Source organism: Colletes latitarsis, chromosome 4, assembly GCF_051014445.1.
Source record: "Colletes latitarsis isolate SP2378_abdomen chromosome 4, iyColLati1, whole genome shotgun sequence".
Taxonomy (NCBI): domain Eukaryota; kingdom Metazoa; phylum Arthropoda; class Insecta; order Hymenoptera; family Colletidae; genus Colletes; species Colletes latitarsis.
Window position 1 is genome coordinate 793864 of NC_135137.1, and position 13874 is coordinate 807737.

Genomic DNA, 13874 nt, shown 5'->3' on the forward strand with positions numbered 1-13874 from the left:
CTCGATAGCCACTGGCGCTTCGAGAAGCATTTCCGCTGCCTGGTCCCCCGGTTGGAAAGGATGGTTGCGGCTCTGGGCCGGATCCTGCCCAACCTGGGGGGCCCGGCGGGCCGAGTTCGTCGCCTCTATGTGGCAATGGTCCAGTCGGTGGCCCTATACGGGGCCCCCGTCTGGGCGGACGACCTGGCTGCCTCCCGGCGCAGCATGACTATGCTGCGTCGGGTGCAGAGGCGCATGGCGCTCAGGGTCGTCCGCGGGTATCGGACCATGTCACATGAGGCGGCGACGGTTCTAGCGGGGATGCCGCCCATGGACCTGCTCGCGCGGTCGCACGCGGTGATGTACCGGCACCGCGTCGACCGTCGCGCGGGGGTGGGGGCGGTCCCGGGCGGGCAGGAACCTGCTTGGGGCGATTTGAAGCGCCAGGCCCGGCAGTCCGTGTTGCTCGCGTGGCAGGAGCGGCTGGCTCTGCCAACCGCGGGGCACCGGACTGTCGGGGCTGTTCGGCCACTCCTGAAGGAGTGGCTGGACAGAGGCCATGGCAGCCTCACCTACCGGCTGGCACAGGTATTTTCCGGGCATGGCAGCTTCGGAAGATACCTGTGCCGGATAGGGAAGGAGCCGACGGCGCGTTGCTGCCACTGCGACGCTGAGCAGGACACGGCGGATCATACCCTGGAGGTATGCCCCGCGTGGGAGGGGGAGCGCCGTGTCCTGGTCGGCGTCGTCGGGCGGGATGTCTCGCTGCCGGGCGTGGTGCGCGCCATGCTCGACAGCGAGGAGAAGTGGAGGGCCGTGGCCTCCTTCTGCGAGAACGTAATGTTGCAGAAGGAGGCCGCGGGGAGGGAGCGCGAGATTCAGCGGCGCGCTGAAGCTCGCGCTCGTGCGGTGGCCCGAGGTCGTCGCCCGGTCGCGAGGCGTCGCGGGCGGCCGCCTCGGCGTGGCGGATGACCTAGGCTGGGAGGGGGGTCCTGAGTGGACCCTCCTCCCGCCAGGCGGCGCCGGGTCGGACCGGTTGGGGGTAGGAGTGCCTCCCACTACCGGTCCGACGCAAGGGGAGGCACCCTCGGCGGTCTGGTGCGGCCATGAACGCCCGGCCGCCGAGGGGTGGAAACGGGGTCGCGGGCGGTTGCGAGTTGGGGCTCGCAGCCGCCACTAAACGCGACCCCGGGACGGATAGCGGCGGGATGGAGTGGCCCCGTCCCGCCGCTATGAGGCAGTGTGTCTACTGGGGGGACCGGTCCCCCCGGGGGATGGGCGCGAAAGCGCGGGCACGGGGAGGATACCGGAAGAATGCTTCGAGCGATTCCCGGTATCCTCCCAAAGCGTGCCGAAGGGTCACCGTGGGGTTTTTAGTGGGTAGGTCCCGCGCCTGTCGTTGTACGGGCGCGGGGAATCCCACACACCCCTCCCACCTCTCCCCAAGGAGGTGGGAGGGAGTCTTTCGAAGATTTTCCCCACGACAAAAAAAAAAAAAAAAAAAAAAAAAAAAAAAAAAAAAGTCTGCTCTGCCCCGAATCATCGCTCCGGCGTCAAAAATCGTCGTAGGACAAAAAATCGACACGCTATCTTGCAGGAAAAAATCCGGGGACCACGATGGCGTCGTCAAAAGTGCAGGTCGTCGAGCTCGTTTTCGAGAGAAAAAAAAAAAAATTCTCAAAATTCGACAAAAAAATAAAACGATTATTGGATCGTGTAGAGAATGTAAAACTGCATCAGAATCGCATAGACGAAAATTGGCGTTCACGTGCTCGTTTTTGTGGAAAAAATTAAAAAACTCTCAAAGTTCGAGATAAAAAAAAAAAAACCATCGACCAGGTAGCCAACGGTAGACGGTACAAGTATCGTATGGGCGAAAACGAGCGTTACCGTGCTCGTTTTCGAGTTATTGACGAAAAACGGCCTGGAGCGATCGGTCCGGCGGTCGACGCGCAAAAGTTTCTAAGTCCGCTCTGCTCCGAATCATCGCTCCGGCGTCAAAAATCGTCGTAGGACAAAAACTCGACACGCTATCTTGCATGAAAAAATCCGGGGAACACGATGGCGTCGTCAAAAGTGCAGGTCGTCGAGCTCGTTTTCGAGAGAAAAAAAAAAAAATTCTCAAAATTCGACAAAAAAATAAAACGATTATTGGATTGTGTAGAGAATGTAAAACTGCATAAGAATCGCATAGACGAAAATGAGCGTTCACGTGCTCGTTTTTGTGGAAAAAATTAAAAAAGCTCTCAAAGTTCGAGATAAAAAAAGAAAAAACCATCGACCAGGTAGCCAACGGTAGACGGTACAAGTATCGTATGGGCGAAAACGAGCGTTACCGTGCTCGTTTTCGAGTTATTGACGAAAAACGGCCTGGAGCGATCGGTCCGGCGGTCGACGCGCGAAAGTTTCCAAGTCCGCTCTGCTCCGAATCATCGCTCCGGCGTCAAAAATCGTCGTAGGACAAAAACTCGACACGCTATCTTGCATGAAAAAATCCGGGGAACACGATGGCGTCGTCAAAAGTGCAGGTCGTCGAGCTCGTTTTCGAGAGAAAAAAAAAAAAATTCTCAAAATTCGACAAAAAAATAAAACGATTATTGGATTGTGTAGAGAATGTAAAACTGCATAAGAATCGCATAGACGAAAATGAGCGTTCACGTGCTCGTTTTTGTGGAAAAAATTAAAAAAGCTCTCAAAGTTCGAGATAAAAAAAAAAAAAACCATCGACCAGGTAGCCAACGGTAGACGGTACAAGTATCGTATGGGCGAAAACGAGCGTTACCGTGCTGGTTTTCGAGTTATTGACGAAAAACGGCCTGGAGCGATCGGTCCGGCGGTCGACGCGCAAAAGTTTCTAAGTCCGCTCTGCTCCGAATCATCGCTCCGGCGTCAAAAATCGTCGTAGGACAAAAAATCGACACGCTATCTTGCAGGAAAAAATCCGGGGAACACGACGGCGTCGTCAAAAGTGCAGGTCGTCGAGCTCGTTTTCGAGAGAAAAAAAAAAAAATTCTCAAAATTCGACAAAAAAATAAAACGATTATTGGATTGTGTAGAGAATGTAAAACTGCATAAGAATCGCATAGACGAAAATGAGCGTTCACGTGCTCGTTTTTGTGGAAAAAATTAAAAAAGCTCTCAAAGTTCGAGATAAAAAAAGAAAAAACCATCCACCAGGTAGCCAACGGTAAACGGTACAAGTATCGTACGGGCGAAAACGAGCGTTACCGTGCTCGTTTTCGAGTTATTGACGAAAAACGGCCTGGAGCGATCGGTCCGGCGGTCGACGCGCGAAAGTTTCTAAGTCCGCTCTGCTCCGAATCATCGCTCCGGCGTCAAAAATCGTCGTAGGACAAAAAATCGACACGCTATCTTGCAGGAAAAAATCCGGGGAACACGATGGCGTCGTCAAAAGTGCAGGTCGTCGAGCTCGTTTTCGAGAGAAAAAAAAAAAAATTCTCAAAATTCGACAAAAAAATAAAGCGATTATTGGATCGTATAGAGAATGTGAAACTGCATAAGAATCGTATAGACGAAAATTGGCGTTCACGTGCTCGTTTTTGTGGAAAAAATTAAAAAAGCTCTCAAAGTTCGAGATAAAAAAAAAAAAAACCATCGACCAGGTAGCCAACGGTAGACGGTACAAGTATCGTATGGGCGAAAACGAGCGTTACCGTGCTCGTTTTCGAGTTATTGACGAAAAACGGCCTGGAGCGATCGGTCCGGCGGTCGACGCGCAAAAGTTTCTAAGTCCGCTCTGCTCCGAATCATCGCTCCGGCGTCAAAAATCGTCGTAGGACAAAAAATCGACACGCTATCTTGCAGGAAAAAATCCGGGGAACACGATGGCGTCGTCAAAAGTGCAGGTCGTCGAGCTCGTTTTCGAGAGAAAAAGAAAAAAATTCTCAAAATTCGACAAAAAAATAAAGCGATTATTGGATCGTGTAGAGAATGTGAAACTGCATAAGAATCGTATAGACGAAAATTGGCGTTCACGTGCTCGTTTTTGTGGAAAAAATTAAAAAAGCTCTCAAAGTTCGAGATAAAAAAAGAAAAAACCATCGACCAGGTAGCCAACGGTAGACGGTACAAGTATCGTATGGGCGAAAACGAGCGTTACCGTGCTCGTTTTCGAGTTATTGACGAAAAACGGCCTGGAGCGATCGGTCCGGCGGTCGACGCGCGAAAGTTTCCAAGTCTGCTCTGCCCCGAATCATCGCTCCGGCGTCAAAAATCGTCGTAGGACAAAAAATCGACACGCTATCTTGCAGGAAAAAATCCGGGGACCACGATGGCGTCGTCAAAAGTGCAGGTCGTCGAGCTCGTTTTCGAGAGAAAAAAAAAAAAATTCTCAAAATTCGACAAAAAAATAAAACGATTATTGGATCGTGTAGAGAATGTAAAACTGCATCAGAATCGCATAGACGAAAATTGGCGTTCACGTGCTCGTTTTTGTGGAGAAAATTAAAAAAGCTCTCAAAGTTCGAGATAAAAAAAGAAAAAACCATCCACCAGGTAGCCAACGGTAAACGGTACAAGTATCGTACGGGCGAAAACGAGCGTTACCGTGCTCGTTTTCGAGTTATTGACGAAAAACGGCCTGGAGCGATCGGTCCGGCGGTCGACGCGCGAAAGTTTCTAAGTCCGCTCTGCTCCGAATCATCGCTCCGGCGTCAAAAATCGTCGTAGGACAAAAAATCGACACGCTATCTTGCAGGAAAAAATCCGGGGAACACGATGGCGTCGTCAAAAGTGCAGGTCGTCGAGCTCGTTTTCGAGAGAAAAAAAGAAAAATTCTCAAAATTCGACAAAAAAATAAAACGATTATTGGATCGTGTAGAGAATGTGAAACTGCATAAGAATCGTGTAGACGAAAATTGGCGTTCACGTGCTCGTTTTTGTGGAAAAAATTAAAAAAGCTCTCAAAGCTCGAGATAAAAAAAAAAAAAACCATCGACCAGGTAGCCAACGGTAGACGGTACAAGTATCGTATGGGCGAAAACGAGCGTTACCGTGCTCGTTTTCGAGTTATTGACGAAAAACGGCCTGGAGCGATCGGTCCGGCGGTCGACGCGCGAAAGTTTCTAAGTCCGCTCTGCCCCGAATCATCGCTCCGGCGTCAAAAATCGTCGTAGGACAAAAACTCGACACGCTATCTTGCATGAAAAAATCCGGGGAACACGATGGCGTCGTCAAAAGTGCAGGTCGTCGAGCTCGTTTTCGAGAGAAAAAAAAAAAAATTCTCAAAATTCGACAAAAAAATAAAACGATTATTGGATCGTGTAGAGAATGTAAAACTGCATAAGAATCGCATAGACGAAAATTAGCGTTCTCGTGCTCGTTTTTGTGGAAAAAATTAAAAAAGCTCTCAAAGTTCGAGATAAAAAAAGAAAAAACCATCCACCAGGTAGCCAACGGTAAACGGTACAAGTATCGTACGGGCGAAAACGAGCGTTACCGTGCTCGTTTTCGAGTTATTGACGAAAAACGGCCTGGAGCGATCGGTCCGGCGGTCGACGCGCGAAAGTTTCTAAGTCCGCTCTGCTCCGAATCATCGCTCCGGCGTCAAAAATCGTCGTAGGACAAAAACTCGACACGCTATCTTGCATGAAAAAATCCGGGGAACACGATGGCGTCGTCAAAAGTGCAGGTCGTCGAGCTCGTTTTCGAGAGAAAAAAAAAAAAATTCTCAAAATTCGACAAAAAAATAAAACGATTATTGGATTGTGTAGAGAATGTAAAACTGCATAAGAATCGCATAGACGAAAATGAGCGTTCACGTCCTCGTTTTTGTGGAAAAAATTAAAAAAGCTCTCAAAGTTCGAGATAAAAAAAAAAAAAACCATCGACCAGGTAGCCAACGGTAGACGGTACAAGTATCGTATGGGCGAAAACGAGCGTTACCGTGCTGGTTTTCGAGTTATTGACGAAAAACGGCCTGGTGCGATCGGTCCGGCGGTCGACGCGCAAAAGTTTCTAAGTCCGCTCTGCTCCGAATCATCGCTCCGGCGTCAAAAATCGTCGTAGGACAAAAAATCGACACGCTATCTTGCAGGAAAAAATCCGGGGAACACGACGGCGTCGTCAAAAGTGCAGGTCGTCGAGCTCGTTTTCGAGAGAAAAAAAAAAAAATTCTCAAAATTCGACAAAAAAATAAAACGATTATTGGATTGTGTAGAGAATGTAAAACTGCATAAGAATCGCATAGACGAAAATGAGCGTTCACGTGCTCGTTTTTGTGGAAAAAATTAAAAAAGCTCTCAAAGTTCGAGATAAAAAAAGAAAAAACCATCCACCAGGTAGCCAACGGTAAACGGTACAAGTATCGTACGGGCGAAAACGAGCGTTACCGTGCTCGTTTTCGAGTTATTGACGAAAAACGGCCTGGAGCGATCGGTCCGGCGGTCGACGCGCGAAAGTTTCTAAGTCCGCTCTGCTCCGAATCATCGCTCCGGCGTCAAAAATCGTCGTAGGACAAAAAATCGACACGCTATCTTGCAGGAAAAAATCCGGGGAACACGATGGCGTCGTCAAAAGTGCAGGTCGTCGAGCTCGTTTTCGAGAGAAAAAAAAAAAAATTCTCAAAATTCGACAAAAAAATAAAGCGATTATTGGATCGTATAGAGAATGTGAAACTGCATAAGAATCGTATAGACGAAAATTGGCGTTCACGTGCTCGTTTTTGTGGAAAAAATTAAAAAAGCTCTCAAAGTTCGAGATAAAAAAAGAAAAAACCATCGACCAGGTAGCCAACGGTAGACGGTACAAGTATCGTATGGGCGAAAACGAGCGTTACCGTGCTCGTTTTCGAGTTATTGACGAAAAACGGCCTGGAGCGATCGGTCCGGCGGTCGACGCGCGAAAGTTTCCAAGTCTGCTCTGCCCCGAATCATCGCTCCGGCGTCAAAAATCGTCGTAGGACAAAAAATCGACACGCTATCTTGCAGGAAAAAATCCGGGGACCACGATGGCGTCGTCAAAAGTGCAGGTCGTCGAGCTCGTTTTCGAGAGAAAAAAAAAAAAATTCTCAAAATTCGACAAAAAAATAAAACGATTATTGGATCGTGTAGAGAATGTAAAACTGCATCAGAATCGCATAGACGAAAATTGGCGTTCACGTGCTCGTTTTTGTGGAAAAAATTAAAAAAGCTCTCAAAGTTCGAGATAAAAAAAAAAAAACCATCGACCAGGTAGCCAACGGTAGACGGTACAAGTATCGTATGGGCGAAAACGAGCGTTACCGTGCTCGTTTTCGAGTTATTGACGAAAAACGGCCTGGAGCGATCGGTCCGGCGGTCGACGCGCAAAAGTTTCTAAGTCCGCTCTGCCCCGAATCATCGCTCCGGCGTCAAAAATCGTCGTAGGACAAAAACTCGACACGCTATCTTGCATGAAAAAATCCGGGGAACACGATGGCGTCGTCAAAAGTGCAGGTCGTCGAGCTCGTTTTCGAGAGAAAAAAAAAAAAATTCTCAAAATTCGACAAAAAAATAAAACGATTATTGGATTGTGTAGAGAATGTAAAACTGCATAAGAATCGCATAGACGAAAATGAGCGTTCACGTGCTCGTTTTTGTGGAAAAAATTAAAAAAGCTCTCAAAGTTCGAGATAAAAAAAGAAAAAACCATCGACCAGGTAGCCAACGGTAGACGGTACAAGTATCGTATGGGCGAAAACGAGCGTTACCGTGCTCGTTTTCGAGTTATTGACGAAAAACGGCCTGGAGCGATCGGTCCGGCGGTCGACGCGCGAAAGTTTCTAAGTCCGCTCTGCTCCGAATCATCGCTCCGGCGTCAAAAATCGTCGTAGGACAAAAACTCGACACGCTATCTTGCATGAAAAAATCCGGGGAACACGATGGCGTCGTCAAAAGTGCAGGTCGTCGAGCTCGTTTTCGAGAGAAAAAAAAAAAAATTCTGAAAATTCGACAAAAAAATAAAACGATTATTGGATTGTGTAGAGAATGTAAAACTGCATAAGAATCGCATAGACGAAAATGAGCGTTCACGTGCTCGTTTTTGTGGAAAAAATTAAAAAAGCTCTCAAAGTTCGAGATAAAAAAAAAAAAAACCATCGACCAGGTAGCCAACGGTAGACGGTACAAGTATCGTATGGGCGAAAACGAGCGTTACCGTGCTGGTTTTCGAGTTATTGACGAAAAACGGCCTGGAGCGATCGGTCCGGCGGTCGACGCGCAAAAGTTTCTAAGTCCGCTCTGCTCCGAATCATCGCTCCGGCGTCAAAAATCGTCGTAGGACAAAAAATCGACACGCTATCTTGCAGGAAAAAATCCGGGGAACACGACGGCGTCGTCAAAAGTGCAGGTCGTCGAGCTCGTTTTCGAGAGAAAAAAAAAAAAATTCTCAAAATTCGACAAAAAAATAAAACGATTATTGGATTGTGTAGAGAATGTAAAACTGCATAAGAATCGCATAGACGAAAATGAGCGTTCACGTGCTCGTTTTTGTGGAAAAAATTAAAAAAGCTCTCAAAGTTCGAGATAAAAAAAGAAAAAACCATCCACCAGGTAGCCAACGGTAAACGGTACAAGTATCGTACGGGCGAAAACGAGCGTTACCGTGCTCGTTTTCGAGTTATTGACGAAAAACGGCCTGGAGCGATCGGTCCGGCGGTCGACGCGCGAAAGTTTCTAAGTCCGCTCTGCTCCGAATCATCGCTCCGGCGTCAAAAATCGTCGTAGGACAAAAAATCGACACGCTATCTTGCAGGAAAAAATCCGGGGAACACGATGGCGTCGTCAAAAGTGCAGGTCGTCGAGCTCGTTTTCGAGAGAAAAAAAGAAAAATTCTCAAAATTCGACAAAAAAATAAAACGATTATTGGATCGTGTAGAGAATGTGAAACTGCATAAGAATCGTGTAGACGAAAATTGGCGTTCACGTGCTCGTTTTTGTGGAAAAAATTAAAAAAGCTCTCAAAGCTCGAGATAAAAAAAAAAAAAACCATCGACCAGGTAGCCAACGGTAGACGGTACAAGTATCGTATGGGCGAAAACGAGCGTTACCGTGCTCGTTTTCGAGTTATTGACGAAAAACGGCCTGGAGCGATCGGTCCGGCGGTCGACGCGCGAAAGTTTCTAAGTCCGCTCTGCCCCGAATCATCGCTCCGGCGTCAAAAATCGTCGTAGGACAAAAACTCGACACGCTATCTTGCATGAAAAAATCCGGGGAACACGATGGCGTCGTCAAAAGTGCAGGTCGTCGAGCTCGTTTTCGAGAGAAAAAAAAAAAAATTCTCAAAATTCGACAAAAAAATAAAACGATTATTGGATCGTGTAGAGAATGTAAAACTGCATAAGAATCGCATAGACGAAAATTAGCGTTCTCGTGCTCGTTTTTGTGGAAAAAATTAAAAAAGCTCTCAAAGTTCGAGATAAAAAAAGAAAAAACCATCCACCAGGTAGCCAACGGTAAACGGTACAAGTATCGTACGGGCGAAAACGAGCGTTACCGTGCTCGTTTTCGAGTTATTGACGAAAAACGGCCTGGAGCGATCGGTCCGGCGGTCGACGCGCGAAAGTTTCTAAGTCCGCTCTGCTCCGAATCATCGCTCCGGCGTCAAAAATCGTCGTAGGACAAAAACTCGACACGCTATCTTGCATGAAAAAATCCGGGGAACACGATGGCGTCGTCAAAAGTGCAGGTCGTCGAGCTCGTTTTCGAGAGAAAAAAAAAAAAATTCTCAAAATTCGACAAAAAAATAAAACGATTATTGGATTGTGTAGAGAATGTAAAACTGCATAAGAATCGCATAGACGAAAATGAGCGTTCACGTCCTCGTTTTTGTGGAAAAAATTAAAAAAGCTCTCAAAGTTCGAGATAAAAAAAAAAAAAACCATCGACCAGGTAGCCAACGGTAGACGGTACAAGTATCGTATGGGCGAAAACGAGCGTTACCGTGCTGGTTTTCGAGTTATTGACGAAAAACGGCCTGGTGCGATCGGTCCGGCGGTCGACGCGCAAAAGTTTCTAAGTCCGCTCTGCTCCGAATCATCGCTCCGGCGTCAAAAATCGTCGTAGGACAAAAAATCGACACGCTATCTTGCAGGAAAAAATCCGGGGAACACGACGGCGTCGTCAAAAGTGCAGGTCGTCGAGCTCGTTTTCGAGAGAAAAAAAAAAAAATTCTCAAAATTCGACAAAAAAATAAAACGATTATTGGATTGTGTAGAGAATGTAAAACTGCATAAGAATCGCATAGACGAAAATGAGCGTTCACGTGCTCGTTTTTGTGGAAAAAATTAAAAAAGCTCTCAAAGTTCGAGATAAAAAAAGAAAAAACCATCCACCAGGTAGCCAACGGTAAACGGTACAAGTATCGTACGGGCGAAAACGAGCGTTACCGTGCTCGTTTTCGAGTTATTGACGAAAAACGGCCTGGAGCGATCGGTCCGGCGGTCGACGCGCGAAAGTTTCTAAGTCCGCTCTGCCCCGAATCATCGCTCCGGCGTCAAAAATCGTCGTAGGACAAAAAATCGACACGCTATCTTGCAGGAAAAAATCCGGGGAACACGATGGCGTCGTCAAAAGTGCAGGTCGTCGAGCTCGTTTTCGAGAGAAAAAAAAAAAAATTCTCAAAATTCGACAAAAAAATAAAGCGATTATTGGATCGTATAGAGAATGTGAAACTGCATAAGAATCGTATAGACGAAAATTGGCGTTCACGTGCTCGTTTTTGTGGAAAAAATTAAAAAAGCTCTCAAAGTTCGAGATAAAAAAAGAAAAAACCATCGACCAGGTAGCCAACGGTAGACGGTACAAGTATCGTATGGGCGAAAACGAGCGTTACCGTGCTCGTTTTCGAGTTATTGACGAAAAACGGCCTGGAGCGATCGGTCCGGCGGTCGACGCGCGAAAGTTTCCAAGTCTGCTCTGCCCCGAATCATCGCTCCGGCGTCAAAAATCGTCGTAGGACAAAAAATCGACACGCTATCTTGCAGGAAAAAATCCGGGGACCACGATGGCGTCGTCAAAAGTGCAGGTCGTCGAGCTCGTTTTCGAGAGAAAAAAAAAAAAATTCTCAAAATTCGACAAAAAAATAAAACGATTATTGGATCGTGTAGAGAATGTAAAACTGCATCAGAATCGCATAGACGAAAATTGGCGTTCACGTGCTCGTTTTTGTGGAAAAAATTAAAAAAGCTCTCAAAGTTCGAGATAAAAAAAAAAAAACCATCGACCAGGTAGCCAACGGTAGACGGTACAAGTATCGTATGGGCGAAAACGAGCGTTACCGTGCTCGTTTTCGAGTTATTGACGAAAAACGGCCTGGAGCGATCGGTCCGGCGGTCGACGCGCAAAAGTTTCTAAGTCCGCTCTGCCCCGAATCATCGCTCCGGCGTCAAAAATCGTCGTAGGACAAAAACTCGACACGCTATCTTGCATGAAAAAATCCGGGGAACACGATGGCGTCGTCAAAAGTGCAGGTCGTCGAGCTCGTTTTCGAGAGAAAAAAAAAAAAATTCTCAAAATTCGACAAAAAAATAAAACGATTATTGGATTGTGTAGAGAATGTAAAACTGCATAAGAATCGCATAGACGAAAATGAGCGTTCACGTGCTCGTTTTTGTGGAAAAAATTAAAAAAGCTCTCAAAGTTCGAGATAAAAAAAGAAAAAACCATCGACCAGGTAGCCAACGGTAGACGGTACAAGTATCGTATGGGCGAAAACGAGCGTTACCGTGCTCGTTTTCGAGTTATTGACGAAAAACGGCCTGGAGCGATCGGTCCGGCGGTCGACGCGCGAAAGTTTCTAAGTCCGCTCTGCTCCGAATCATCGCTCCGGCGTCAAAAATCGTCGTAGGACAAAAACTCGACACGCTATCTTGCATGAAAAAATCCGGGGAACACGATGGCGTCGTCAAAAGTGCAGGTCGTCGAGCTCGTTTTCGAGAGAAAAAAAAAAAAATTCTGAAAATTCGACAAAAAAATAAAACGATTATTGGATTGTGTAGAGAATGTAAAACTGCATAAGAATCGCATAGACGAAAATGAGCGTTCACGTGCTCGTTTTTGTGGAAAAAATTAAAAAAGCTCTCAAAGTTCGAGATAAAAAAAAAAAAAACCATCGACCAGGTAGCCAACGGTAGACGGTACAAGTATCGTATGGGCGAAAACGAGCGTTACCGTGCTGGTTTTCGAGTTATTGACGAAAAACGGCCTGGAGCGATCGGTCCGGCGGTCGACGCGCAAAAGTTTCTAAGTCCGCTCTGCTCCGAATCATCGCTCCGGCGTCAAAAATCGTCGTAGGACAAAAAATCGACACGCTATCTTGCAGGAAAAAATCCGGGGAACACGACGGCGTCGTCAAAAGTGCAGGTCGTCGAGCTCGTTTTCGAGAGAAAAAAAAAAAAATTCTCAAAATTCGACAAAAAAATAAAACGATTATTGGATTGTGTAGAGAATGTAAAACTGCATAAGAATCGCATAGACGAAAATGAGCGTTCACGTGCTCGTTTTTGTGGAAAAAATTAAAAAAGCTCTCAAAGTTCGAGATAAAAAAAGAAAAAACCATCCACCAGGTAGCCAACGGTAAACGGTACAAGTATCGTACGGGCGAAAACGAGCGTTACCGTGCTCGTTTTCGAGTTATTGACGAAAAACGGCCTGGAGCGATCGGTCCGGCGGTCGACGCGCGAAAGTTTCTAAGTCCGCTCTGAACCGAATCATCGCTCCGGCGTCAAAAATCGTCGTAGGACAAAAAATCGACACGCTATCTTGCAGGAAAAAATCCGGGGAACACGATGGCGTCGTCAAAAGTGCAGGTCGTCGAGCTCGTTTTCGAGAGAAAAAAAAAAAAATTCTCAAAATTCGACAAAAAAATAAAGCGATTATTGGATCGTATAGAGAATGTGAAACTGCATAAGAATCGTATAGACGAAAATTGGCGTTCACGTGCTCGTTTTTGTGGAAAAAATTAAAAAAGCTCTCAAAGTTCGAGATAAAAAAAAAAAAAACCATCGACCAGGTAGCCAACGGTAGACGGTACAAGTATCGTATGGGCGAAAACGAGCGTTACCGTGCTCGTTTTCGAGTTATTGACGAAAAACGGCCTGGAGCGATCGGTCCGGCGGTCGACGCGCAAAAGTTTCTAAGTCCGCTCTGCTCCGAATCATCGCTCCGGCGTCAAAAATCGTCGTAGGACAAAAAATCGACACGCTATCTTGCAGGAAAAAATCCGGGGAACACGATGGCGTCGTCAAAAGTGCAGGTCGTCGAGCTCGTTTTCGAGAGAAAAAGAAAAAAATTCTCAAAATTCGACAAAAAAATAAAGCGATTATTGGATCGTGTAGAGAATGTGAAACTGCATAAGAATCGTATAGACGAAAATTGGCGTTCACGTGCTCGTTTTTGTGGAAAAAATTAAAAAAGCTCTCAAAGTTCGAGATAAAAAAAAAAAAACCATCGACCAGGTAGCCAACGGTAAACGATACAAGTATCGTGCGGGCGAAAACGAGCGTTACCGTGCTCGTTTTCGAGTTATTGACGAAAAACGGCCTGGAGCGATCGGTCCGGCGGTCGACGCGCGAAAGTTTCTAAGTCCGCTCTGCTCCGAATCATCGCTCCGGCGTCAAAAATCGTCGTAGGACAAAAAATCGACACGCTATCTTGCAGGAAAAAATCCGGGGAACACGATGGCGTCGTCAAAAGTGCAGGTCGTCGAGCTCGTTTTCGAGAGAAAAAAAAAAAAATTCTCAAAATTCGACAAAAAAATAAAGCGATTATTGGATCGTATAGAGAATGTGAAACTGCATAAGAATCGTATAGACGAAAATTGGCGTTCACGTGCTCGTTTTTGTGGAAAAAATTAAAAACCTCTCAAAGTTCGAGATAAAAAAAAAAAAAACCATCGACCAGGTAGCCAACGGTAGACGG